Genomic DNA, 26,723 nt, shown 5'->3' with positions numbered 1-26,723 from the left:
GGCTGGATACGGCCCGCAGGCTTTGAGTTTGACACATGTACCTGATCTGCTGATGATGAAACTCCACCGTTGGTTCAGCAATCTAAGAGGAAAGATACGAACATGTTCATGAATCTGACGGAGGAGAATTTTCATTAAAAACTTCTCTAGTACAACTTAAAAACAAAGTTAGAAGCTTTGTTAGAAGATGTTGGTGAATGAGCTTCTATGACTTTGTACACAACGTTCAAATAAACGAGCTTTAGTACAAATGTAATAACAGAGCAGAACAAACAGTGAGAATATTTACTAAAAACATCTTTTTCTCCAGATCCACCAGTAAACAGATTCCAGTTTCTTTCTGGTCTTCTTGTGTAAATGAAGCGAGTGATGCAGGAGGATGAAGATTAGTTGTGTTTCTCTGAAACTTTAATGGTGTCAGACATGGAGGGATTTTATCAGCTTCTATTTAATCTACATCTAGATGAGGAGTCAGTAAACTGGAAGCATGGCTGCTTATTTACTGGATGAAGATGATCTGCTGGTTTTTAGTATCAGTTCTGGCCTCCAGCAGCTCGTAAAATCCCCAACCCTCCTCCTACAGCAGGTTAGTTCATGTCCAGATGGAGGGAAGACGTCTCTGTTTAGGACATATTGGACGTCCCTGTACAGCAGACATGTTGAAGAGTTCCTCTCTGATCTCTTTAACCTCTCTGATCTCTTTAACCTCTCTGATCTGTGTTGTTTCCTCTCCTGCAGGACAGACAAACATCACAGCTGAACCTGGACATGACGTCTCTCTGCCATGTAGAGCTGGACATGATGGAGACATCGTAGCTGTGAGGTGGGAGAGACCTGATCTGGGGTCAGAATATGTTCTTTTGTACAGAGATGGGCAACTTGAGACAGACCAACAGAATCCATCTTTCCAGAACCGGGTGGATCTTCAGGACAGACAGATGAAGGATGGAAACGTGTCTCTGATTCTGAAGAAGGTGACGACTAATGATACAGGAACATATAAATGTAGAGTCTTCCAGAGGGGAACAGGCATGTCTATCATCATCCATCTGGAAGTTCGTCCTCCAGGTGAGTGTGTCTCTGTGTGTGTGGATCAGAGGTGAAGCATCCTGGTTCCTGGTTGTTGATGTGAGAGTGAAACATCTCAGATCATGGGCCTGTTCCTGAAATCAGGTTATAGTACACTGCTCACAAAAATTAAAGGAGCACTTTAAAGAAACACATTAGATACATCAGATCTCAATATGAAGTTGGATATCTATACAAATAACGACAGGGCAATGTCTTAGGAACAAAAGGATGCCAAGTCTTTTAATGGAAATAAAAGTTTTCAGCCTACAGAGGGCTCAATTGTGTAGACACCCTAAAATCAGAGTGAAATGAAGATGTGGCAGGCTAGTCCATTTTTTCAAAAACTTAATTTCTGCAACTCAAAATGCTTTTCAGTATCTTGTGTGGCCCCCCACGAGCTTGTATGCATGCTTGACAACGTCGCGGCATGCTCCTAATGAGACGACGGATGGTGTCTTGTGGCATTTCCTCCCAGATCTGTGTGAGGGCATCCCTGAGCTGTTGTACAGTCTGAGGAGCAACTTGGCGGCGCCTAATGGATCGAAACATAATGTCCCACACATGTTCTATTGGGTTTAAGTCAGGGGATCGTGAAGGCCATTCAATTGTTTCAATTCCTTCATCCTCCAGGTACTGCCTGCATACTCTTGCCACATGAGGCCGGGCATTGTCGTGCATTAGGAGGAAACCAGGACCTACTGCACCAGCGTAGGGTCTGACAATGGGTTGAAGGATTTCATCTCGATACCTTATGGCAGTCAGAGAACCATTTCCTAGGCAGTAGAGGTCTGTGCGTCCCTCCATGGATATGCCTCCCCAGACTATCACTGACCCACCACCAAACCTGTCATGTTGAACGACGTTGCAGGCAGCATAACGTTCTCCTTGTCTTCTCCAGACTCTTTCACGTCTATCACAGGTGCTCAGGGTGAACCTGCTCCCGCCTGTGAAAAGTACAGGGCGCCAGTGGCGGACTTGCCAATTCTGGTGTTCTTCAGCAAATGCCAGTCGAGCTCCACGGTGCTGGGCAGTGAGCACAGGGCCCACTACAGGACGTCGGGCCCTCAGGCCACCTTCATGAAGTCTGTTCCTGATTGTTTGGGTAGAGACATTCACACCAGTGGCCCTCTGGAGGTCATTCTGTAGGGCACGAGCAGTGCTCAGCCTGTTCCGCCTTGCACAAAGGAGCAGGTATCGGTCTTGCTGATGGCTTGAGGACCTTCTACGGCCCTGTCCAGCTCTCCGAGAATAACCACCAGTCTCCTGAAATCTCCTCCATGTTCTGGAGATTGTGCTGGGAGACACATTAAACCTTCTTGCTGCAGCACGTGTGGATGTGCCATCCTGGAGAAGTTGGACAACCTGTGCAACTTCTGTAGGGTTAAGGGATCGCCTCATACTGCCAGTAGAGATGATTACTCAAGCCAAAACCAGCACGAGTGAAAAATCAGCCAAAAAAGATCAAGAGGGAGAAACTTGAAATGACCTCCACATGTAAAACCAGTCCTGTTTTGAGGGTTTTCTGATTGTTGCCACTGTGGTGCACCTGTTGTTAATTCCATGAACACCAATACAGCTGAAAGTGATTAACGATGCCCTCAGCTGCTTAACCAACCAGGAAATTATCAGACAGGTTTAACTGATTTCATGCCAGGCCCAATAAAAAAAGTGTTCCTTTAATTTTTGTGAGCAGTGTATATTAAACTAGGGTATATTAACCTTGAGTTGGGAGAAACTCTGGGTTTATCTTCTACAGAAAGAGATGTAAGTCTTAACCCGAGTGTGTAATCTGCCTTGTCTAGTTATCTTGTTTACGTAGTGGTAGTACTAGTTTAGTTTGTTCATCACACCCTGGTTTGAGAGAAGCAGAAATCCTCTGTCTGTCCTCTACCTGCTGCAGAACTGACCAGCTGACTTTGAAATGAGCTAATCATAATTCCAACATCTGGCTCCTAAAAGCTTCTCATAACATCGTTTCCCTACCGTTCCATCAGAGCGACGCCCTGCCTGCCTAGAAGACCTTTCCTGTAGCACAGCCACAGTAAGCTGGTTACACAGACTGCTGAAAGCATTGGTTGGTGTCTGGTCCCTCTGCCAGTCAGAGAGGGTTTAATGATGTCGTCCTGGTCACCATTCATTAATCTGCCTAAATAACAAGGGCACACACCTTTTACAGGCAGCAGCTAGTTGTGTTGCCAACTTAGCTACTTTGTCGTTATATTTAGCGAGTATTTAATCACCTCTAGCGACTTTTTTTCAAAAGTAGAACCTCGTTTCTAGAACAGGCCTCAGAGTTCAGGAGATGATGTGTGACAGCAGTTTGAAGAGGAAATGATTCATCACCTCCCTGATACTGATACTCACACCTGCTTCTCACCTGCAGGTACAACACAGGATAGAAGGAACCAGGATGGAGGAGATAAGGATGGAGATAACAAGGATAGAGGAGACAAGGATGGATCTGTTGGTCTGACAATTGGTCTGACAGTTTTCAGCATATTTGTCATTGTTGTTCTTGCTGTTTGTGTGATCTATAGAAGAAGGAAGGGATCTTTAAACCAGCGTCCTTATGAACACACTGAAGGAAACTTGGTCTGAACATCTTAACGTCGACCTCAGCATGATGCAGACCTGATGACTGGCAGCAGAAACACTGCTCATGTCTATGAGTTCAAGCTGAGACTAAAAGGAAAATGATGAATTTATCTTATAAGCAGAGTCTGATAAACAAAGTTTTTGTAGCATAAAGCCTTAAATGCAAACTGTAGCATGTCAGCAGCCAGTAATCCATGATGGTTCACGTTTACACGTTAATCACCAGGATACGGCGCTGAGAAAACCACATTTCCTCTTTTCTTTGTAAAATGATGTTAAACCAGAAAGTAGCTTTAAACTGATTTCTATGTTAAACACAAACTTCACATGAGATGAAAACATTTCAGAAAACTAGTTTCATCAAAACAGATTTCCTGTGATGGACTGGTAACCTGTTCAGGTCCCCCCCCCCTTCTACCCAGTTACAGCTGGGATAGACTCCAGTTTCCCCACTAAATAAAGAAAATAGATGTATGAAAAACAAATTTACTAAATGAATTCCTGCTTCAGAAGCACCATCCCAGTATGGATCCACAGATGCTGCAGACTCTTTAAATCCCAGTTTATGGATCACAGACTGGCTTTTATAGAACACTCCAGTCCACGTGACTGGAAACATGGTGGTTTCTGATCTGGATCAGGGTCCCAGTGAGGTTACTTCAGGGTCCGCTCAGACTTTTCAGAACCACGAGGCTGGTTCACGACTTCCAAACCCGACATAAAACCCATTAACTGAGAAACTACCAGCTTTTCTGGAAAAAGGCAGATGGACGTAGACGTTGATGATAATTTACTGACGGGTTTGAGTCACGTTTCAGTTTTTTCTGATGTTTTCATCCTGGTAGAAATGATGGATTCTGATTGGTCAGCGGCTGAACGTCTGGAGGACTGATGAGCGTCATGGTGCTGCTCAGCAGGGACGTCACACTTACTGAATTTCACCATCAGTTTTAAAGGCTGGATGAATTAATCCTAAAGATCCTGAACATCCTGACTTTCCATGTGGGATCATGTGATCAGATCAGGAAGGAAAACAACACGTGTGTGTTAGCGTTGTGTGTGTTTTCCTTCCGTGTTTCATGGGAAAGTCCAGCAGAGGAAGAGTTTTTCCCTCCAGACTAACAGATGAAATCATCCTGGTGGATTTCTTAGCTTCTAGAAAATATGGGGCAGGACGTCTCACCAGCCTGGAAAGCAGGACGTAAACCAGGAAATCATCATCATGATGAAGAACAGCAGCTTTGTAGCACAAAGTAAAGCTTCAATGATGCTGATGTTAACACTGAAATGAAATGTTATCATTCGTTAGCAACTAGCAATGCTGCACGACTCCAGTCAGACGTACAGGGTTGGTTAACTCACTGAAAACTACATTATATGGATCAGAAAAAGTTGGATCGTTGTTCAGATTTCTGACTCAGTGTGAGGTTGATGCTGTTTTCTCATCAGTGAGCAAAGGTCTGTAGAAGAAAGCATATTTATTCCCACTGTTCCAGTATTATTCATGTCTCCAACAGCAGATATTCCACTGAACAACGTTTTAGGTTAAAAGCTGTCAAATGGTTGAAAATAAATGTTCAGAAGAATTTTAATAATGTAGTTCCCAGTGAGAAGCCTCCTGAGTCCAGGTAGAGGTCCTGCAGCCTTTTCCAGAGTTAATATGTAGGAAGTTACTTTAACAAAAAAGAAAAAACTACCTTTAACTGTGACGTCCTGCTGCTCAGTCCTACTCTGTGTATCAGTCCTCTGTAGTGAGTGGAAACGGGTTAAAAGAAAAAGAAGATGCAAGGTGTCTTATTTGGTCCTAAAGACTCATTTATGCTCCTTTTACGTACGTAAATGGGTTTGTTAGTTTCAACGTCACTGTCCTCATGATGATCATTCTCAGAAAGAAATATAAAATAAGCAGTGCAGTAGATGGAGGGTCTGAGAGGACATTAAATGCAGCACAGCTTCTTCTTCTTTGTTCCTTTTACTGGCTGCATATCAGCTGTACTGCTCAACGCTGCCCCCTGGTGTCCAGTAGAAGTGCTGTTCTATCAGGTTACTCATCCACAAGGATCCAAAAACGGACCAAATTACTCATGTAAAAGATCCAAATATGGATGAAATGGTTCGTATCCGTCTTTTAGATAGAGCATAAATGAGTCTTTACCCTTCATTAGGGACTGTTTGGTCCTTTCATGTCCTTTTTCTTGAACTGTTGGTCAACATTTCGTTTTCCCATTTAGAATAATATTTTTTGTGAGAAGGTTTTTCTCTTGAAAAACTAATAAATTTTAGTGTCTATTTTATTTCAAGGTCAAAATGACATCAGGAACAAATTCACTATTCTTCTGGGTCATCAGAGGACAAAAAGTCCCTTCTGAAAAAACTGTTCTGGAAACGTTAGAGAATTTTTTTATAGTTTTTTTTCTCCAAATCTGTCAATCAACTTTAATCCTGACTGAGAATCAAAATACCAATTTAATTTAACGTGATATTTACTGCCTGAAAGTGATGAACGCCGTTGTTTTTACATATTGATCCATGTGTGATGTTTGTCTCTTGGGTTTGTGGTTGGTGGGGTGGTGGTGGGGGGTAGGATGGTGAAGTAGTCTGGATGTGTTGAGGTTTTATTTTACATAATAATTGTTTTATTTAATGATGGAAATTATTCTAAATTATAAATCTTCTAAATGGAAAGTGCTTCATCTAGATCGATAGATAAAGTTATAGGATTGGAGGCGGCAGTACACACCAGAAAGGAGTAATGTTATGAAGGAGACATTGATTGTAACTTTTCTGTAGAAATGTTCAAACATTTTCTCCTGTAGGTGTTTCAGTGTTTCTTTGTGTTGGTTCATATTTTAAAATTATCTGAGAGGAAAAACAGAAACTTTATTTCAGACATCAGTCAGCTTTTATTTCACATTTCTGATCACAGTGAGTCTGTTACATGAATATTTTCTCACTGATCAATGAAAAGTGGATTATAGACGATCAATACTCTGTTATCCCATAATAGTCCAGCTTATAGCTTCTGTTGTGCCTTAAGTATTTTATTTGTTAATAAAGTTTTCTTGTTTGTACATGCATTGAGTGTTTAATATTGATGTAAATGATGAGCAGGAATGATGGCAGCTTGTTTTCTATCCTGTACATGCTAACGCTGCTAATATGTTTCTATCCTGTACATGCTAACCCTGCTAATATGTTTCTATCCTGTACATGCTAACACTGCTAATATGTTCCTATCCTGTACATGCTAACCCTGCTAATGTGTTTCTATCCTGTACATGCTAACCCTGCTAATATGTTTCTATCCTGTACATGCTAACACTGCTAATATGTTTCTATCCTGTACATGCTAACACTGCTAATATGTTTCTATCCTGTACATGCTAACACTGCTAATATGTTCCTATCCTGTACATGCTAACATTGCTAATATGTTCCTATCCTGTACATGCTAACCCTGCTAATATGTTTCTATCCTGTACATGCTAACACTGCTAATATGTTTCTATCCTGTACATGCTAACACTGCTAATATGTTCCTATCCTGTACATGCTAACATTGCTAATATGTTCCTATCCTGTACATGCTAACCCTGCTAATATGTTTCTATCCTGTACATGCTAACGCTGCTAATATGTTTCTATCCTGTACATGCTAACACTGCTAATATGTTTCTATCCTGTACATGCTAACACTGCTAATATGTTCCTATCCTGTACATGCTAACATTGCTAATATGTTCCTATCCTGTACATGCTAACCCTGCTAATATGTTTCTATCCTGTACATGCTAACATTGCTAATATGTTCCTATCCTGTACATGCTAACCCTGCTAATATGTTTCTATCCTGTACATGTTAACCCTGCTAATGTGTTTCTATCCTGTACATGCTAACCCTGCTAATATGTTTCTATCCTGTACATGTTAACCCTGCTAATGTGTTTCTATCCTGTACATGCTAACACTGCTAATATGTTCCTATCCTGTACATGCTAACATTGCTAATATGTTCCTATCCTGTACATGCTAACACTGCTAATATGTTCCTATCCTGTACATGCTAACATTGCTAATATGTTCCTATCCTGTACATGCTAACCCTGCTAATATGTTTCTATCCTGTACAACGTGGTCACAAACCCACTGATTGTAATCAACTGGTTGTTCCTGGAGATTTTCTCTGTAGCTTTGAAAACTAAAATAAAAATTAATTTAGAAAGACACACAAGCGCCTATCTTTTAATCTAGTTTGTATTTTTAAGTGTAGCGCTGCACTAAGGGACCAATGAGATAAGAGAATAGTGCCGCAATATTTACTGTGGTAAATATTGATATAAGGCACCTCGGTCAGAGTGTGTTGATACACAGCATGACGGAGGCCCCATGAAAAAAAAAGAAGCAAGAACTCTAAAATTTCCATCCAGAACAGGAGGAGGAATTTCTTCCACAAGACAAGTGTGTGTGTGTATGTTGTTCCACCAGAACAGGTGCTGTCTAAGCCAGGGATCCCCAACCCTGGTCCTCAGGGCCCACTATCCTGCAGGTATTAGATATTTCCTTGCTGAACACACACCTGGTTCAAATAAATGGATCTCTGACAAGTTCGGCACAAGTCTGCAGTTGAACGATTGATTTGAGTCAGGTGCGTTGAAGCAGGGAAACAAAGTCTGAGGTGAGTTTCAGAAAAGTGTGGATTGTTTATTTCTGGTGTGTACTTCAGGGAAGCTTGTTAATGTCAGTGCCATATTTATGTTTTCACCTTTGAGTTAGTGTTGGTCCTCATTTAGGATGTTCAGTGTGTAACTTTTATTGGTTAATAAAGTTTTGTAATGCAGGGAGCTGCTTCCTGTTTACCAGGTGCTGCAGGTAGAAACATGACCTCCAACAGGTTGCTGCTTGCTTCGGTTTCTGGGTCTGAACAGTTTTCTCTCTCATGGATCTGCCTGGTTTCTGCAGCTTCTGCTTTGTGGTTCCAGACCATGTGACTCTGAAAAGTCCCACATTTCCCTTTAAAGTGTGACAGAGTTCAAAGCTCTGATGAGGAAATAATCATGTCTGAATAAGTAAACATGACGCTGCTGCGTGCGTGCTGGTGAGGAGCCGGTTTTATCAGGACTTTCATTTATATTCCTGCTGGAACCAGAGGAGACTGGATCAGTGCTGGTTTTTCTCTTTTCGTCACCCACCGACACCAGGAAGCATCTAGAAAAGCAAAGGGTCAGGAATCATTACTTCCTGAGAGACAGCAGCACTTCCTGTTGGTGTTTGCTGCTGGACCCATTAGAACCAGAACCACAGTCAGAACTACAGCCACAACAAAAACCAGAACCAGAGCCACAACAAGAACACGAGCCAGAACCAAAACCATAATCAAAACCAGAACCAGTAGTCTGTTAACCAGCTGGAAAGACATGGACACGGGCCTGAATTCAGAAGGACAGAGACGGACTCAGCAGTTTTATTTCCTGAAAACATGTTTACTGATAACAGATCATGTTACTGTGTGTGTGTGTGTGTGTTCAGTTTGGTGTGTATTTAAAGACACACTACAGCAACACTCTAATCCTCTCTTTACAGAGAGCAGCAGCCATGACTCCACACCAGGAGCTGCAGACATTGAAACTCAGCAGGACGCTGAGCCTTTTAGAAAAGAGGAAACTAAAACAAGCGTCATTTTTCTGGAAGTTTATGTTGCTGCAGATCTCAGCTGAATGTTTTATAAGAGGAGAAGAAAGTGAAACTAAAACGTTTAAGTAAACAAGCTCAGCTTAGTCCACCCACAGAGCCGTGTGCAGAGAAACCACCTGAAAACAGCTGCTCTGGTCCACAAAGGTTTCCATCCTCTCCTCATCTTCTGGTACGCCCAATAGAGCCCCCCCAAAGAGGCTTTGAACATTCAGAGCCATCAAGGTTCAAGGTTAGCTTTGTTAGCTATTGTGATTAATGTCCACATATTTTTTCTGTTTTAAGAATAAAGTGAGTTCTGATCATCTTCCAGGATGTAAAAACATGCAGCAGGTAACAAACCTGCAGCAGAAAAACAAGAAAACAAACTGAATGTTTCTGGAAGAGGCAGAAAGAGAGGAAACATCCTCCAAAACAAGGTTTTAAAAGCTGAAAGATGTGTTCCTGAGGGAGAATGTTCTAGAGAACTTTATCTATTCAGAGGTTAACAAGGTTCAGATTTTACACTCAGAGCTGTAAACCTGGTCTACTCTGACCTAACAAGCTTCTACATGGTACAGTAGTTAGTAACGCCCTCCTTCAGGAAGCAGGCGTCGTGGAACATCCCTACATCCTCTCTGGAAATGGAAAGAACCATCAATCATGGGTTAAGAAGCCATGATGATGTGGTCCAGCTTGGAAAAGCTCTGAGGTTTTCCTCCTAATTTCATCTCAATGTTTCCCTTAAATATGTCAGAAGTAGAAAAGTGATGGCGCGGGATAAAACGTAGTTTATCGGAGGTCTATTAAGTTCTATTCTAGCATCATTTTAACTCCCAGTGAGACGTAGAGATTCTCTTCTTCAGGTTTAGCCGTCTGGACCAACCAGGACGTAGTGCTGCCATCTGCCATTAGACGGTGATCCACGTGGACTAGAGGTGCTGGTTTTTCTCACTTCCTGTCCTCTACACTCATGGTTCCACCTTTAACCTTCAAACAGACCCGAACATCCCAACAACATGGTCTGATATAAACACAGTAAACAACATAACTCCCATTTAGAGGCTCAACCCTGCTGGGTATAGATTTCCCATGAGCCTTTGCAGACTAGCGCCTGTGGCTCTGTAGACTGGAGAAAAGTGTGTCATGAGGAAAGTAGAGCCACGTTAAACTTTACTGTAGAATTCTGAGAGTAGAAACTGATCTGACTCCAGAACACAGAACTGCAGACATGTTTAAGGAGGAGAGGAACTTGAGAGGACAGATTTTCAGGATATTAATGTCAGGTATAATCCTGATTAATATTTTACTGATATTTCAGATTCATTGCTGGAGATTGTTTTTATTTTGAGTTTGAAGGCAGATTTTTATTATTTCTTCTAGGCTAGTAGTTATCACCATGATGTAGATGTTCAGACTGAACGATGTCTCATTTCTTTTAAAGCCAGTTTTGATGATTAAGACATTATTTTTCTTACTTGTCTCGTGTAAAACACGTCTCAGAGTCGCTGCAGTGAACGTGAAGTATCCTCCGCATCACATCTGCTTCCTGATTCCACTGTGCTGCATTCAGGTTTCACAGCTAACCCGGAATTTCTGGTTTCTAACAAAAGAATCATAGGAAACGGTAAAACTCAAGGTTTGTCAATTTCCCATGAGGATTAGTAGGTGTTAAATGGCGTGTTAGACACCATATTGTATTCTCACTTGCTCTTTATGTAGAGAACAGGGGTGTTGCTAGACACTGATCTCTACTGGGGCAGAGCACAGCCCCCCCATGAGCCTACTCAAATCACATTTTCTTTAATAATAAAGATCTGCTATATTTAGAAAAAGAATCTTTATTTCTAATCTATTATTACTACTACTTCCAAACAACTGATATAAAACAAAAACTCTGCAGATACAAAGAAATAAAATATTTAAAACAAAGTCTCAAATCTTAAAATTATTGAAATTTTTACTTAAAACCTAAAACCATGCAACACCTCTATATATTTAAAGCTTCACTACGTTTAGCAGATTTTCTCCAGATTATTTCTCAGTTTATTGTTTTGTAATATTTTATTTTATGTTTATTTGTATTTTATTTTAATCCAGTCGTTTTTTTTCACTGTATTTATTTATTTGGTTTTTAGATTACTGTAAATAAAATAATGTTTTTAGGGGTTAAATCTGGTCCAAACTTATAATCAGTTTCATTTCAAAGAAATTTTTTTTCTTTTCAATTATTGTTTTCGTCATATACAGGTTACCAACTGTTCTCATTAAAATTTAGTTTTCTTTCAGTGGATTAAAAGTTGTTTTATCCAGACTCCTATTAGTCTTTGAGCAGAATTGAGATTTTGTAATTATAACATTATTTAACATAAAATGACTGTAAAAATTTTATAAATTAAAGTATTTGACGATTTGTGGAATAAACCCAACCCAATCAAGGGGGTCTAGAAAAGTTTCTGATTGTGGATCCAACCAGGGAAAGGCTGGCACATGTAAATGAAGGTCAACTTAAAAAGAATATGTAAAAACAAACATTGTTCAGCTGTTCAGTTTCTGATAAAAACTATTTTATATTCACCTCCAACATGAATCCTGCTGATCCTCCACGTTTAACCTGAATCTAAAATAAAGACAAACACTGTGATGATAATTAGAGAAAAGTTTGTCCAGAATAGAGAATAAAACACAGATTATTTAACCACTGATCATCTTAGAAACACTTGACATGTGATGTTAACAAGTGACCTGCTAATGTTTCACACATGATGAAGCAGAAAGAGTCAATAATCACTAATAATCAATTTTCCAATTTACTCAGGACATATCTAAAATTGCTGATTAAGATCATCTCAGTCATTTATTTAGCAGAACAAAAACTAGAATTCAACATCTTGAACAAAAATATAATATATTGTTGTTTATTTTATGGTAAAATTCATGCTTATTTAGTAAAGTTTGCTCTTCAAAAATAATTAGAGTTAACACCAGTACTTGATTAAACATATCTGATAAAACGAGCAGACAGAAAGAAAAACAAAGTAATTTTAGCTTAAATGCTTATTTTTATCCAGCTAGTGTTTAGCTAGCAAATGAACACCAACTAATGCTAGCTGGCTAATGCTGACAAGCTAATGTTTAGCTGGCTGATGATCACCAGCTAATGCTAGCTGAATAATGTTCACCAGCTAATGCTAGCTGTCCATCGCTCACCAGAAAATGTTATCTAGCTAGTGCTCACCAGCTAATGCTAGCAGGCTAATGTCCACTAGCTTATGTTTAGCTGGTTGATGCTCACCAGAAAATTCTAGCTAGCAATCCTCACTAGCTAATGCAAACTAGCTACTTCTCATCAGCTAATGCTTGCTGGCTAATGTCCATCAGCTAATGCTAGCTAACTCATAATCACTGGCTAATGCTAGCTAACAATCCTCACCAGTTAATGCTAGCTAGCTAATCCTTACCAGCTAATGCTTGTTGGCTAATGCTACCCAGCTAATTCTAGCTAGCCAATCCCCACCAGGTAATGCTAACTAGCCAGTACTCATCAATTAATGCTAGCTAGCTAATCCTCATCAGCCAATCCCTACCAGATAATGCCAGCTAGCCAATCCTCACCAGTAAATGCTAACTAGCCAATCCTCAGCAATTAATGCTAGCTAGCTAATCCACACTAGCTAATGATAGCTAGCAATGCTCACCAGTAAATGCTTGTGAGCTAATGCTTACCTGCCGTTGCAAACATGAGGTGAGCTACCACTGCCAGGCTGAGTCGTATAACTTTCATAGCATCCACTTTCTCTCCGTTAGTCAGACTGATGCTAATCAGAAACTGAGTTGTTATCACAGAATTATCAAGAATTTTTTCCATTTTTTCTCACATGATGCCCCTCTGGTCCAAAGATGGAGCATGATGTGTAGTAGTTGTAGCAAGCATTTCTGCTCAAGAGCAGATAAGCACATTGAACCCAACATTCCCACCTTAATGCTTGGATTACTAAGTTGACACGACTGGATCATCATCTCTGACTATTATCAAATATATTGTCTCAAAGGAAGTCAAATAAACAAATTTCAGAATCGATTAGAATAAAATCTTATATAAAACCAACACAATTTATTTTTCTGGACAAAATCATTGTTCAGTAACTGATTCAGGATGAGTTTATCTCAGATGTTGATGGTTAACCCTCTTCAATAAATACACAAGAGGCTGTTATGTCCTCATCACAATGATCTAAAAAAGAGAGAAATAGAAAAGAAAAGCAGACTTACCTTGTTTCTATTTTAAATTTCCGTCAGAAAATCAATAAAATTTTTAAATTTAATTCCAGAAGCTCAGAGGTACCGTGAACACTGAAAACTGCTGAAATCCACCTGCAGACTGACTTTTCCTGCCTTAAATGACATTCAGCAAGTTTGTTTTGCATAGATTTGCTTGGAACGTAAAGGAACAAGGGCTGTGTTCTCACAGAGGAACTGGTTTAGCTTTTAGATTGATATCTAGACCAGTTTGGAACTGGTTTCATTCATCCATACCTAGTGGTCTTTGGCATGTCAAAGGCAGGGGACGGATGTTTGGCTTTGCATGTGGAAGCTTCTAGTCTCTGACTGGTCCCGTTTTTATCTGGTGATGGAAGCCCGAAACATCACTTGCAAACATCTGCTTGTAAACAAGTTGAGTCTTTGCAGGTCAGATATTTAAAGAACATCTGGATTAGATCATAAAGTTTGTATTAAAGAATTACAGACGAACGTTGGGTCTGAGCTGCTGATTTTCTTCTGGTCCTGGTTGCATCAAACACCGTGGACCTCCATTTATTTTATTTTTACTACTGAGGAGGTTACCACCTTTTTTCATTTCTAAAATTAATCATTTTTATCTTTAGTGGATAAGATGATTTTCCATCCACATTATAGGGAGTATTTATAGATCTGCTTTCTTCTAATCAACCATGTGGTTTTTATTTTCACATTTTTACATGAAGCTGAATAAAATATAATTCATAAATCCTGGGAGGATTATAATATAAAAATTATAACAATATCTAAAACATAATAATTGTAATATTATATTTAAAAAAGGATATGTGATGATTTATGGAATAAAAAGCTTCAACTCAATCAAGGGGGTCTATGATGGGACTCCAAGCAGGGAAAGGCTGGCACATATAAACGAGGGTCCAGATTTCAGGAAATGATTTTTAAAACTAAAGGAGTCATCTGATGTAAAAGTAAAGTCAAATATGTACAAACAAACCTGTTATGTTCACCTTCAACATGAATCCTGCTGATCCTCCACATTTAAGCTGAATCTGAAATAAAGACAAACACTGTGATGATAATTAGAGAAAAGTTTGTCCAGAATAGAGAATAAAACACAGATTTGTTAACCACTGATCATCTTAGAAACACTTAAAATATGATGTTAACATGTGAGTTGCTGATGTTTCACACACGATGAAGCAGAATGAGAATAGATAATCACTAATAATCATTATTTTTAATTATTCAGGACATATTTAAAATAGCTAATTAAGATGGTCTCCGTCATTTATTTATCTGAACAAAAACTGAAACTCAAATCTGTTTTCAAACATCTTGAACAAAAAAATCTTATATGGTTGTTTATTTTATGGTAAAAATAATGTAATATTTGAAATTTTGCTCTTCAAAAGTACTTAGAGAATTAACACCAGTACTTGATTAAAACATTTAATAAAACGTGCAGACAGAAAGAAAAATAAAGTCATTTTTGCTCAAATGCTCATTTTTATGCAGCTAATGCTAGCTAGCTAATGCTCACCAGCTAATGCTAGCTGGCTAAAGCTCACCAGCTAATGCTAGCTAGCTAATGCTCACCAGTTTACACTTTCTCTCCGTTAGTCAGACCGATGCTAACCAGAAACTTTGTTATTATCACAGCGTATTATGAAGGAATGTCTTCCATTTTTTCCTCACATGATGTCCCTCTGGTCCAGTGATAGAGGACGATGTGTTGTAGTTTCCACAAGCATTTCTGCTCAGATAATCACATTGAACCCAACGTTCCCATCTTAATGCTTGGATCACTATTTTGACACGACTGGATCATCATCTCTGATTATTGTCACATATTAGCTTACAGGAAGTCAAATAAACAAATTTCAGATTGAAACTGAAATAAAATCTTATATAAAACCAATAATCTACTTTTGATACAATCATTGTCCAGTAACTGATTCAGGATGAGTCTGTCTCACACGTTGATGGTTAACTCGCTAAAATAAATACACAAGAGGCTGTTATGACCTCATCACCTTGATAAAAAAAAGACAGAAACAGAAATGAAAAGCAGACTTACCTTGTTTCTAACTGTAATTTCCCTCAGAGGATCAATAAAGTTTTTAATTCAGGAAGCTCGGAGGTTCCATGAACACTCATAACTCTCTGAAATCCACCAGCAGACTGACCTTTCTTCCTTGAATGATTCCTCAAGTTTGCTTTGCATAGAAGTTTTTGGGATCATGATGAAACATGTTTCTGTATCCTGACTAACATCTCTTTCTATACAGTAAGTCTCAAATTATTCAGATTCCAGCACTGTGATGTTCTGGTCTTATCTTCTGAGTTTGTGCAGGTAATTCTTTTTCATCAGATCTCATCCAGGTAGCAAACACACTGAAACTGTAACTGTAATGTGGACAATAAGACACTTTAAGTCTTGTATACAGTATATTCCTGTAAATTGCAAAGCATTGTGGGAAAATATATGCTGCTACTGTAATTTTTCTGTACTAAATAAAATGACGGTACATTACAGAAGTATAATTACTGGCAAAGAAATGACCAATGACAAGATTTCTTTTTCAGCTGGAGGAGGCGGTAAAGAGAAGAAAAATAAAGAATGTTTGAGGCAGAGACCATGAAAAAGTTAGTTTCATATTTCTGTTATTTTAGAGATTTTCAAACTTTTCTCCAAGTTAAATATTTTTTTCTTGTATTGTAATTTTATGCAGTGTGAGATGCTAAACTCTAAAAACTAAACATCGCATTTACTTTAATCTCTTTAATTACATTTTACACTAATAAATATTGAGTAAATTGGAAACCAATCAAATTATCTAAATATACTCAATCCAGTTAGTAACTAAAACACAATAAGTGGATATGAGTAACTGCAGCTCTACAGAAATGTACAAAATTCAGTAAATATAACTAAAATCATAAGTTAAGACAAAAGTAAAGTTAAATAAAAACACATTAGAAAACTGAGTAGATAACACTGAAATGTTTAGTAGATGTAACCGACAGTAAGATAAACACATAAATAAAGGCTAACCATGTTAACATTTCTCTTTATGAAACATTTATTTTTAAGGACATGGCATTAATCCACTCAACCATCTTCATGTTTAAACCACATTGTAATCAGGTCCCTTCGACTACGCTGAAAACCACGAAGATGTCAGAGAAAGAAAATACTGACCAGGCTGGAACATGTTTTCCTTCACTTATATAAAACCAACATGATCTACTTTTGACACCATCATCATCCAGTAACTGATTCAGGATGAGTTTATCTCAGACGTTGATGGTTAACCTCTAAAATAAATACACAAAAACCTGTGAAGTCCTCAATACCATGATCTAAAAAAGAGAGAAATATAAAAGAAAAAAAGACTTACCTTAGCTTCCCTCTGAGGATCAATAAAGTTTTTTTATTTAATTCAAGAAGCTCAGAGGCTCCATGAACACTCATAACTTCCTGAAATCCACCAGCTGACTGACTTTTCTTCCTTAAATGATGTTCAACAAGTTTGTTTGCATAGATTTGCTTGAATTGTAAATTAAACATGGGCTGTGTCCTCACAGAGGAACTGGTTTAGCTCTAGATTGATATCTTTGTTTTTTCTTGTCCAGTATGGAAGCAGCAGAATGATGTTCTTGTGTGTGTGTGTGTGTGTGTGTGTGTGTGTGTGTGTGTGTGTGTGTGTGTTCAGGTCTTTGCTCAGCATTTAAACTTTCAACATCATGCACCTGTGATGCAGGTGTAGTAGTTCCAGCTTTCAGGTCGGCCTCGTAGCTCTGCCTGGTACTTGTAATGACTGCCTCCACCCGGCCTGCTACAGGGCCATGACCAGAGACTCCCAAGCCTGCAGTACATACAGGCTGACTTTGGCTTCAGCAAGGTGTGTATTTTAAGTCTGTTTTTAATGTGTGTTTCTTTGGTTTGCTTCATTTTTAAGAAAACAATTATTAAGCACATTTCCTGGAAAGGTGAGTAGGAGGAGACTGGAAACCAAGCTGAACTGGTAACAGACTTCTTCCTACTGTAATACTCCTAGTGAACCTGATGTCTAATTTAAACTTTCTTTTTTATTGTCTTGCAGGTCAGCCTGCTTCTGTTTGTTTCTTTTTAGATGTATTTCTCATTACTTTTACATTTTTGGGCTTCTCCCCTCTATATTTTAGAACTAGCTGTGATGCTGCCTCTGGTGGAGTTTTAGTTAATAATTTTAATTAATTGTGAGCCACTGCTGGAATCTGGCCCTTCGTTTATTTGTGATTTACTTTCTTTCATCACTTTGGGGTTTGTGTATGAGTGTGAGTGTGGGGGAGCATGTGATGGTTTTCTTTTGGTTTTAAGTTACAATAGGACTCGCTCCCCACCAGTAGGCCTGTCTTCTTTTTCTATTTAAAAATCTTTTTAACCTTTTTGTCTGTCAGAGTTTCCAGAGACGACACCAGGGCTAGTGAATCTTTTCTTAGCATTAAAAACTGATTTTGTCTAAATAAAACACTTATTGGCTGCTACCCCTCTGCTTGTATTTGTTGGACTATCTTGTGTCACACTGGCATGGGTGGGAAGGTGGAGGGATGGTCCCTCCACTTTACTGTGTGGTGGGTGTGAAGAATTGTCCATGTTCATGTGTTAGTTAATGCAGAACTACTTCTGTTTCTACTACATAACAGCAAAGTATAGATCTGCGTCAGATCCTAGAGGTCTCGGGTTGATTATATATCAGAAGTGACAGCGAGCCATTCCTCCCGTCCAGAGCGACCCACGTCCCCACACACACTTGTGTTTTGGTTGTGTTTACCCACAATGCACTTTGTTTTTGTAGTCTGCTTCCTGTATTTGGTCTGCTTCATGCAGACTGTAGGTGTGTCCCAATTCAGGGTCTGCACACTTCGAAGTGCGGATTCGTCGGCCACATACGTCATCGCGGTGCGCGAAGTACTGTCCCAATTCACAGAATTTGAAGGACCCTCCGAATCCACCCTTCGAATCCGCACTTCGTTTGGCCTCAAACGAAGGATGCTTGTGATGCATCCTTCGCGGCCTCTTTTCTCCCACAATTCGTTGCGCACAGGACGGTGGCGAATCAGCAACCTCACAAGAGTCTTATTAAGTTTAAATAAAGTTTTATTTTAAAAAAAGTTCATTTTTTTTAACTACACTTTAGTATAAACGTTACAAAACCAAGTACATTTAAAGCATGTTTGTTAAATGGTGACATTAAAATTCGGTAATATTTGATATTCAGATACTTTTAAGGGGTTAATTAAGTGTGTACCGGCTGGAAAATAACAAAGCCTCAAACCGTGTTTTTCTTTCTTTTTTTTATTTTTTTTTTTTTATTTAACTGTCGGTGTTGCCGCTCCGTGTTCAGCGTCTACTGACGTTTCCTACAAGTAATTTCTGAGGTTTAAGTGATTAAACGTCCTGTGTTGTTGCTATGGGAAATTCTTGTGGACTAGGTAGGCTGTCCCATTTCACGAACGTTAAGCAGACTTCGAAGTGTGTAGACTACGGAGGACACTCTGTAGCCTACGTAGTCTGCGCACTTCGAAGTGTGCAGACCCTGAATTGGGACACAGCTTGAGACCTGCATTCTTTGATCTGAATCAGAGTCACAATACCCCAAACAAAGCGCCTCTCTGGGCGAACGGATCAGAGGCTGGTGTGAACACACACATAGACACTGATGGTTACTTAAGCTACTGCTAACATGAAAATGTCTCTACCTGAAACATGAATGTTAAAGGTGTCATCACCTGGTCTTTTCATGTATCCACTGTCCTCTAAGTGTCTTTAAATATTTTCTGAAAACGTATTAAACAAAAAAAATCAAACATAGAGCTGGTTCTGAACTTTGCTCATACCAAAACTTTATCTTGTGATAGTTCATGTAAGCTTTGATTAATGTTAATGAGGTGTGTGCTGATTGGCTGCAGGGAGGCCAGAGTTGGAAGGGGGTTTGGTCCAGTGCATCACAGTGTGTCAGAGTCCAAAACATCAACATCTTAGTGATGGCGAGCGACCCTGACCGAGCAGCAGCTCACGGAGTTCAGCCATTTATGTTTGAACCAGACTCCGAGCCTGAGAGTGAAGATACCGAGATGGTGGAAGAAGCACGTTTACAACCAAATGTTTACAAAGGTTTATGTGGCAGAGCACTTCATTCCACTTATAAAAACAGAAAACATGGGGCTCATTTGTACAGTGCAGGGGTTAAAAGTTTGGGCTCATCCCTTAGCATTAGCGTTAGCATTAGCGTTAGCATTAGAGTTAGCATTAGCGTTAGCATTAGCTCCATGTTGGGCATCATTCTGTGATGATTTAAATTATCTAAGAAGTTTGATAATCTGCCTTTGTGTCAACTGACATCTCTCATGTTGGAGAACTCTGACTGCTATTGATTATCTCATTTTTTATCTTTATTTATTAAATATATTGTTTTATCTTATTTAATTTTAATTATGGAATCTATGTAATCTTGCTGGACCTGACCAGAGGGGACAGAAAAAAAGACACTAATGAAGAGAAGTAAAAATGAAAGTGGGGGAAAGGAAAAGGAGAAAAAGATCCAGTAGAAAGACGCAACAAGCTTCAGTCCAGCCTAACAGCAGACATCCAGCTGCTACACCTGTAGCATCATCAGGAGTCAGCAGGTGGCAGCAGATACCAGGTTGCTTCTGTAAAAATGGCTCCACCTCAAGATGACTCACAAAATGGCCGTCAGCTGTATCTATAGAAAATAATTAGATGGTAGATGAATGAATGACTACCTTCCTCTGACTCTTATTTTTAGTTGTCTCTTAATAACCCATCTTTACGTTGAAAACAGAACATTGTTACATGCCGCAGCATTCAAGCGCTGATTTTGTCAGCTGTGACTTTTCAGCCTGAAGTTTGGGTGCAGCTGGCATGCAGGAGCGGCTGGTGTGACTCAGTCTGACATACGGAGGTCGAGGTGGAGCAGAGTAACACGACTTTCACCATCATTTACCATTTAGATGTGTTTGAATTCTGTTGCTGGTTTACATGTTAAACTCTGCTTTTCTGATGTTGTTAGTAGAACAATAAATTTATCATTGTAGCGTTTTACTCACCGAGAGATGAATCTGGAAGAAACGTCGCTGCTCTTCATGTCTGTCCTCTTCATCCTCTTCGTTTTGAGTTTTATGTCGAGTAAAAATGAAAACTATTCTATTGTCTCAGAAACGTGGGGAATGTGGTCAGACTGGTGGTGAATGTTCAGGGTGGAGCCAGTTGAACTAGTAGCTCTGCTGTAAACTGCTTTATCTAAACGGTCACATGACTCGAATTTTTCCTCAGTCCTCAAACGCAGCATTGAAGCTGCATTCACTGACTTCTGGAAATTCAAGCTTTATTTGCACCGTTTTTATGTTGTTAAAAGTGTTTTATCTTAGATTTATTGTGTGTGTGTTTAGTTGTGTCCTCACTCATAATGTATGAGAACCTCCAGTGGTCCAGGTCTTCCTCTGGTCCAGGTCAGACCAGTGTGGTCTCTCTGGCGTCTCCTTCCTCTGATGCTGCTGTGGAAGTGAAGAGTTCCTCTCTGATCTCTTTAACCTCTCTGATCTGTGTTGTTTCCTCTCCTGCAGGACAGACAAACATCACAGCTGAACCTGGACATGACGTCTCTCTGCCATGTAGAGCTGGACATGATGGAGACATCGATGTTCTGAGGTGGACCAGACCTGATCTGGGGTCAGAATATGTTCTTTTCTACAGAGATGGTCATCTTGATCCAGAAAACCAGCATCCATCTTTCCAGAACCGGGTGGATCTTCAGGACAGACAGATGAAGGATGGAAACGTGTCTCTGATTCTGAAGAAGGTGACGACTGATGATACAGGAACATATGAATGTAGAGTCTTCCAGAGAAGAACAGGCAGCATGATTGCAGAGTCCAAGTCCATCATCATCCATCTGGAAGTTTCTCCTCCAGGTGAGTGTGTCTCTGTGTGTGTGGATCAGAGGTGAAGCAGCTTCCTGGTTGTTGATGTGAGAGTGAAACATCTCAGATCAGATGTTTGTGTTTTCTAAAGATGTTGTTGATGAGACTCTGTAGAAAGCAGCTGGTCTGAGTGCAGTGATCAGAGTGCAGGAGATGATGTGTGACAGCAGTTTGAAGAGGAAATGATTCATCACCTCCCTGATACTGATACTCACACCTGCTTCTCACCTGCAGGTACAACACAGGATAGAAGGAACCAGGATGGAGGAGACAAGGATGGAGGACATCTTGGACTGGTTGTGGGTCTTCCAGCTGTTGGAATCATTGGGATCATGGTTCTTGGTTTCTGGATCTATAAAAGAGTCCAGAAGAAGAACTCGGCTCCATCAAGCAGCAGCTTCACCAGCAGAGATGAAGGAGAAAATGAAAGTGAGGCCAACATTTTATGTGTGGAAGCACCAACAGATCAGGAGAAACACCAAAACTCTTTACTGGTTTTAGCTGCGATTTCCAGCCGAGACTGAAGAGAAAAATGATTGATTTAGTAAAAAGTGCAGCTTCTGAAAACAGAAGTAAAAAGTCTCAAATGTAACCTGCTGCATTTCAGACCCGAGTAGCAGGAGAACCGAGACTTTTCACCAAAGAGAACATTTCTAAATATATTTCACTAACATGAATTTCATTTCAGAAGCACCATCCCAGTATGGATCCACAGATGCTGCAGACTCTTTAAATCCTAGTTTATGGATCACAGACTGGGTTTTAAAGAACACTCCAGTCCACGTGGCTGGAAACATGGTGGTTTCTGATCTGGATCAGGGTCCCAGTGAGGTTACTTCAGGGTCCGCTCAGACTTTTCAGAACCACGAGGCTGGTTCACGACTTCCAAACCCGTCATAAAACCCATTAACTGAGAAACTACCAGCTTTTCTGGAAAAAGGCAGATAGACGTAGACGTTGATGATAATTTACTGACGGGTTTGAGTCACGTTTCAGTTTTTTCTGATGTTTTCATCCTGGTAGAAATGATGGATTCTGATTGGTCAGCGGCTGCGAGCTGTTTGACATGAATGTGGCCGGTCAGAACGTCTGGAGGACTGATGAGCGTCGTGGTGCTGCTCAGCAGGGACGTCACACTTACTGAATTTCACCATCAGTTTTAAAGGCTGGATGAATTAATCCTAAAGATCCGGAACATCCTGACTTTCCATGTGGGATCATGTGATCAGATCAGGAAGGAAAACAACACGCGTGTGTTAGCGTTGTGTGTGTTTTCCTTCCTAAAGATCCTGAACATCATTCCTACCTTAACGCTTGGATCACTAAGGTGACACGACTGGATCATCGTCTCTGATTATTGTCACATTTATCAGCTCACAGGTCAAAGTCAAATAAACAAATTTCAGATTCAATCTAAATAAAATCTTATATAAAACCAACATGATCTACTTTTGACACCATCTTTGTCCAGTAACTGATTCAGGATAAGTTTATCTCAGACGTTGATGGATAACCTCTAAAGTAAATACACAAGAACCTGTTAAGTCCTCATCACCATGATCTAAAAAAGAGAGAAACATAAAAGAAAAGAAGACTTACCTTAGTTTCTATCCTAGGATTAATAAAGTTTTTTCATTTAATTCCAGAAGCTCAGAGGTTCCATGAACACTGATAACTTCCTGAAATCCACCAGCAGACTGACTTTTCTTCCTTAAATGATTCTTCAGCAGGTTTGTTTGCATAGATTTGTTTGGATTGTAGTGAAATGAGCTGCATCCTCACACAGGAACGGCTTTAGTTTTTAGATTGAAACCTTTGTTTTTTACTTGTCCAGCATGGTAGCAGCAGAATGATGTACTGTACTGTGTGTTCATCCCAATTCTTAGTCATTGTAAAGGTGTTTAAACATATTTGTGACCTTTCATCTTTATTGAAGTTACTTGATAAGTCAGCCTCTTATTTTGAAGTTGGAAGACAGGTTGGCTGAGCTGATGAGATGGCAGGTCAGAGATAACCAGGTAATCACATTAATGCTTGCTCTACATCTAACCATGGTTCATCCCAGGACCGCCGGGTTTAACCATTTGGAGATATCGTGCAGTGACTTAACTCTCTGGGGACCAGGGTATAAATGATTTATCTGGGACATGAACATTGATGAGTTGAGCAGTTTGAGGTAAACAGATCAGAGGAAGAGTCCTGGTCTGACGCAGTGGGATCAACTGTGGGTGTGGAAAAGTGGCATGATTTAGTTAGTTATACTGAAAGGTAGGGATACAGAAAAATATGTTGTGTCAGCTAGTTAGGTCACGTGTCTGACTCAGATCAATTTAGAGGTCCTTCAGCAACCCCAAAAATGGGCTAGAAACGCCAATGTGTCACAAGAAAGACAGACACACACACACACACAGTGTCCTGGTGAGTAAGTTACTGACGCTGTGAGTCAGATGCAATTATTCATTTTTAACGTGACAATGAAAAAACAGCCAGGGTGGGATCAGCAGGGGCTTTGCGCATGCGCTGTTCATTTTCAGCGTGTAGGCGGAGTGGTGCGAGTCTCCTCTCTGCTGCTCTGACTGCAGCTGCTGCCGAGCTGCTGAGAGACTGACCGCCTCTGACTGTTTTTATTCCGACCGGCAGATTGTCGCTAGTCGGTTGTAATAAAAAAAGAAAGTCGCCAAGTTCGCGACACTTACACAGAAAAAAGGACCATGGCTGTACGCTGCACTGCAGTCACGTGACTCTGCAAAGAAATGCTGGGATATGGAGTTCTGTCAGAATAACAGGGACTTTTCTACATAAGTAGTGGATCAGTTGTACTGTGTGATTGAAGTACATTTCTGTAATGAAAGTAGTTTGCATCGCAGTACTTCTAGTCTGGAATACTGACATGAGCAAATCTACCAGCATGTAATCTCATGAAATCAGAAATAATTCAGTAAAATAATCCTGGATTCAGGTGTTAAATGTCCCAGCCACTTAAACATTCATCATAATGCAACAACACATTTAGTCTTGCAGGGAAACTCTGTGGACATGATGTTCTCCTCTATGTCCTGCTAATGTCATAATGGAAAGCTACGTCCTTGTTTAATTTTAAAGTAAGCAGGATGAGTAGGGATATCACCTGGTGTCATTGTGGCGTCTAACTGAGTCAGAGCTGTTGGAGCAGAAACTCTTTAGTTTCTGCACAGTTTTAGTCTGGTGGGTAATCTAACATTCAGCTGTTGTTATGCTCAGATTAAAATTCCGATTCTTCTTTGTTTTTATCTTTTCTAAGTTGTCCTCTGGAACGACCGGTGAAGGTGAGCTGACGATGAAACTCTGCTGATACTATCGGTTACCGCCGGTTGACATGTTGGCGTGCAGCGATGCTAAATGTAAAGCTTTAGCCTGCTATTAAAACATGGACAAAGTTTGAAAGTAATAAGTCACCTTATTCATTTTAAGTTATTTTTACTGGTTTATAAATGTCTTAGTGGTCTTGGAACTTCTTACTTATCAGACCTGCTTTTAAATGATGAGCCCTTGTGGACCCTGAGCTCCTCTGGTTTTGGTCTTTTAGTTGTTCCTAAAGTCAGGACTAAAACCTGACGAGGCCTCATTCCACCACTACGGTCCTGGTCTTTGAAACGGTGTATTCTTCATGGAGACCTCCACACTGGGACCAATTGCCTGCTTGGTCTGCAGGATTGTTGCCATGGGGATGGCTGTGGTTAGGGTGGGCTAGGGCTGGTGGTCGGTAATGAAGAGAAACCACATATGTGTGAAGGTATCAGCATCTGATAGTATGAAGCCACATGAAACACAAAGAAAAGCCTGTTTAAAAACTTTATAGATAAACTACCGTACCATGGTAAATACATAGTAAATACATGGTAAATACATAGTAAATACATGGTAAATACATAGTAAATACATGGTAAATACATAGTAAATACATGGTAAATACATAGTAAATACATAGCAAATACATGGTAAATACATAGTAAATACATGGTACTCCATCAGAGATAATATCACAGGTTTGTCATAAAGTTGTGTGTATATATATATATATACTATCTATATATATATATATATAATGTATAAAATCTAAGAGATCATGTGACAAATTAAGGCGTTGTTATTGGTTGCCTGTGGTTTTCTTTATTTTTTTAGAGTATTGCATCATTTAAAGGGGTTCAGTGTGGAGCTGTAACAGGGCAAACATGGGTTTGTTGTCTGAGGGTAACATGGTACCATAGAGGGTTAAAACCGGTATTAACACGACTGGTTTGACTTTCTCATGTAGACAGAGAAGGTGGAGCTGGATCTGTTTTCTCTGTGATGGAGGTTTTCTACCTGATGTGGTTTCTCTCAGAGCTGTGGTCACATGTTCAGGATGATCTAGTTTCTGAAGCTCTGAGGAGGTTTAACTAACCCTCTCTGACCTGATGAAGATGAGGGTGAAGATGTTTCATGTCTGCAGTGTTTCAGGTGATGTGCTGCCACCTGCTGGTGGTTCTGTGGTTCTGCACGCTGCACAGGTCAGAACTCTTCTGTTCTCATCAGATCTTCAGGATTAGAAGATAATAATTATTTCCTGTGGCTTCCTGTGTTCTTAAGTCTGTGCCATCAGTAAGAACAGAAGATCTCAACAGTCTAGAAACTTCATTCTCTGTTATCTGCTGATGATGAAACTCTGTTAAACAAACTGAGGAAGTTTAATTAGAAGATGTTGGTGAATGAGGTCTTCTGACTTTGTACACGATGTGCAAGTTTATTTGTGTTTCTCTGAATCTTTAATGGTGTCAGACATGGAGGGATTTTATCAGCTTCTATTTAATCTATTTCTAGATGATGTGTCAGTAAAGTGGGACAGTAAGTGGTTCCAGAGCCCAAGCCGTGTGTCCAACTATATCTAGCCAGAACCGCTCAACCTCGCACACCAGCTCAGGCTCCTTCCCCGCCAGAGAGGTGACATTCCACGTCCCTAGAACTAGCTTTTGCAGCTGAGGATCAGACCGCCAGGGTCCCCGCCTCTGGCAGCCGCCCAGCTCACAATGCACCCGACCCCTATGGCCCCTCCTGCAGGTGGTGAGCCCGCGGGAGCCTCTTAACAGCAATCTTAAGAGTAATTCCAAGAAGTTTGATAAATA

At 40.0% G+C, this 26,723-nt stretch overlaps 2 protein-coding genes across 3 annotated transcripts in view; one reads left to right on the top strand and one right to left on the bottom strand.

Moving 5' to 3' along the window:
* LOC121640483 (low affinity immunoglobulin gamma Fc region receptor II-like) overlaps window positions 1–10,936 on the bottom strand; it is a 55,286-nt gene extending 44,350 nt beyond the window's left edge. The window contains exons 1-2 of one of the 2 annotated variants that reach the window (XM_041986270.1): window positions 10,812–10,936; window positions 42–82 (exon numbers count right to left, since the gene is read on the bottom strand). The gene's annotated coding sequence lies outside the window, so the exon portion shown is untranslated. The remainder of the gene's footprint in view (window positions 1–41; window positions 83–10,811) is intronic. The other variant, XM_041986266.1, reaches the window with a different exon arrangement.
* LOC121640276 (sialoadhesin-like) overlaps window positions 1–26,723 on the top strand; it is a 601,555-nt gene that overhangs the window by 88,991 nt on the left and 485,841 nt on the right. The gene's annotated exons all lie outside the window — the stretch shown is intronic.

Source organism: Melanotaenia boesemani, chromosome 5, assembly GCF_017639745.1.
Source record: "Melanotaenia boesemani isolate fMelBoe1 chromosome 5, fMelBoe1.pri, whole genome shotgun sequence".
Lineage (NCBI taxonomy): Eukaryota > Metazoa > Chordata > Actinopteri > Atheriniformes > Melanotaeniidae > Melanotaenia > Melanotaenia boesemani.
Note: the sequence above shows the minus strand (reverse complement) of the source record. Positions and strands in the feature narration are given on the sequence as shown.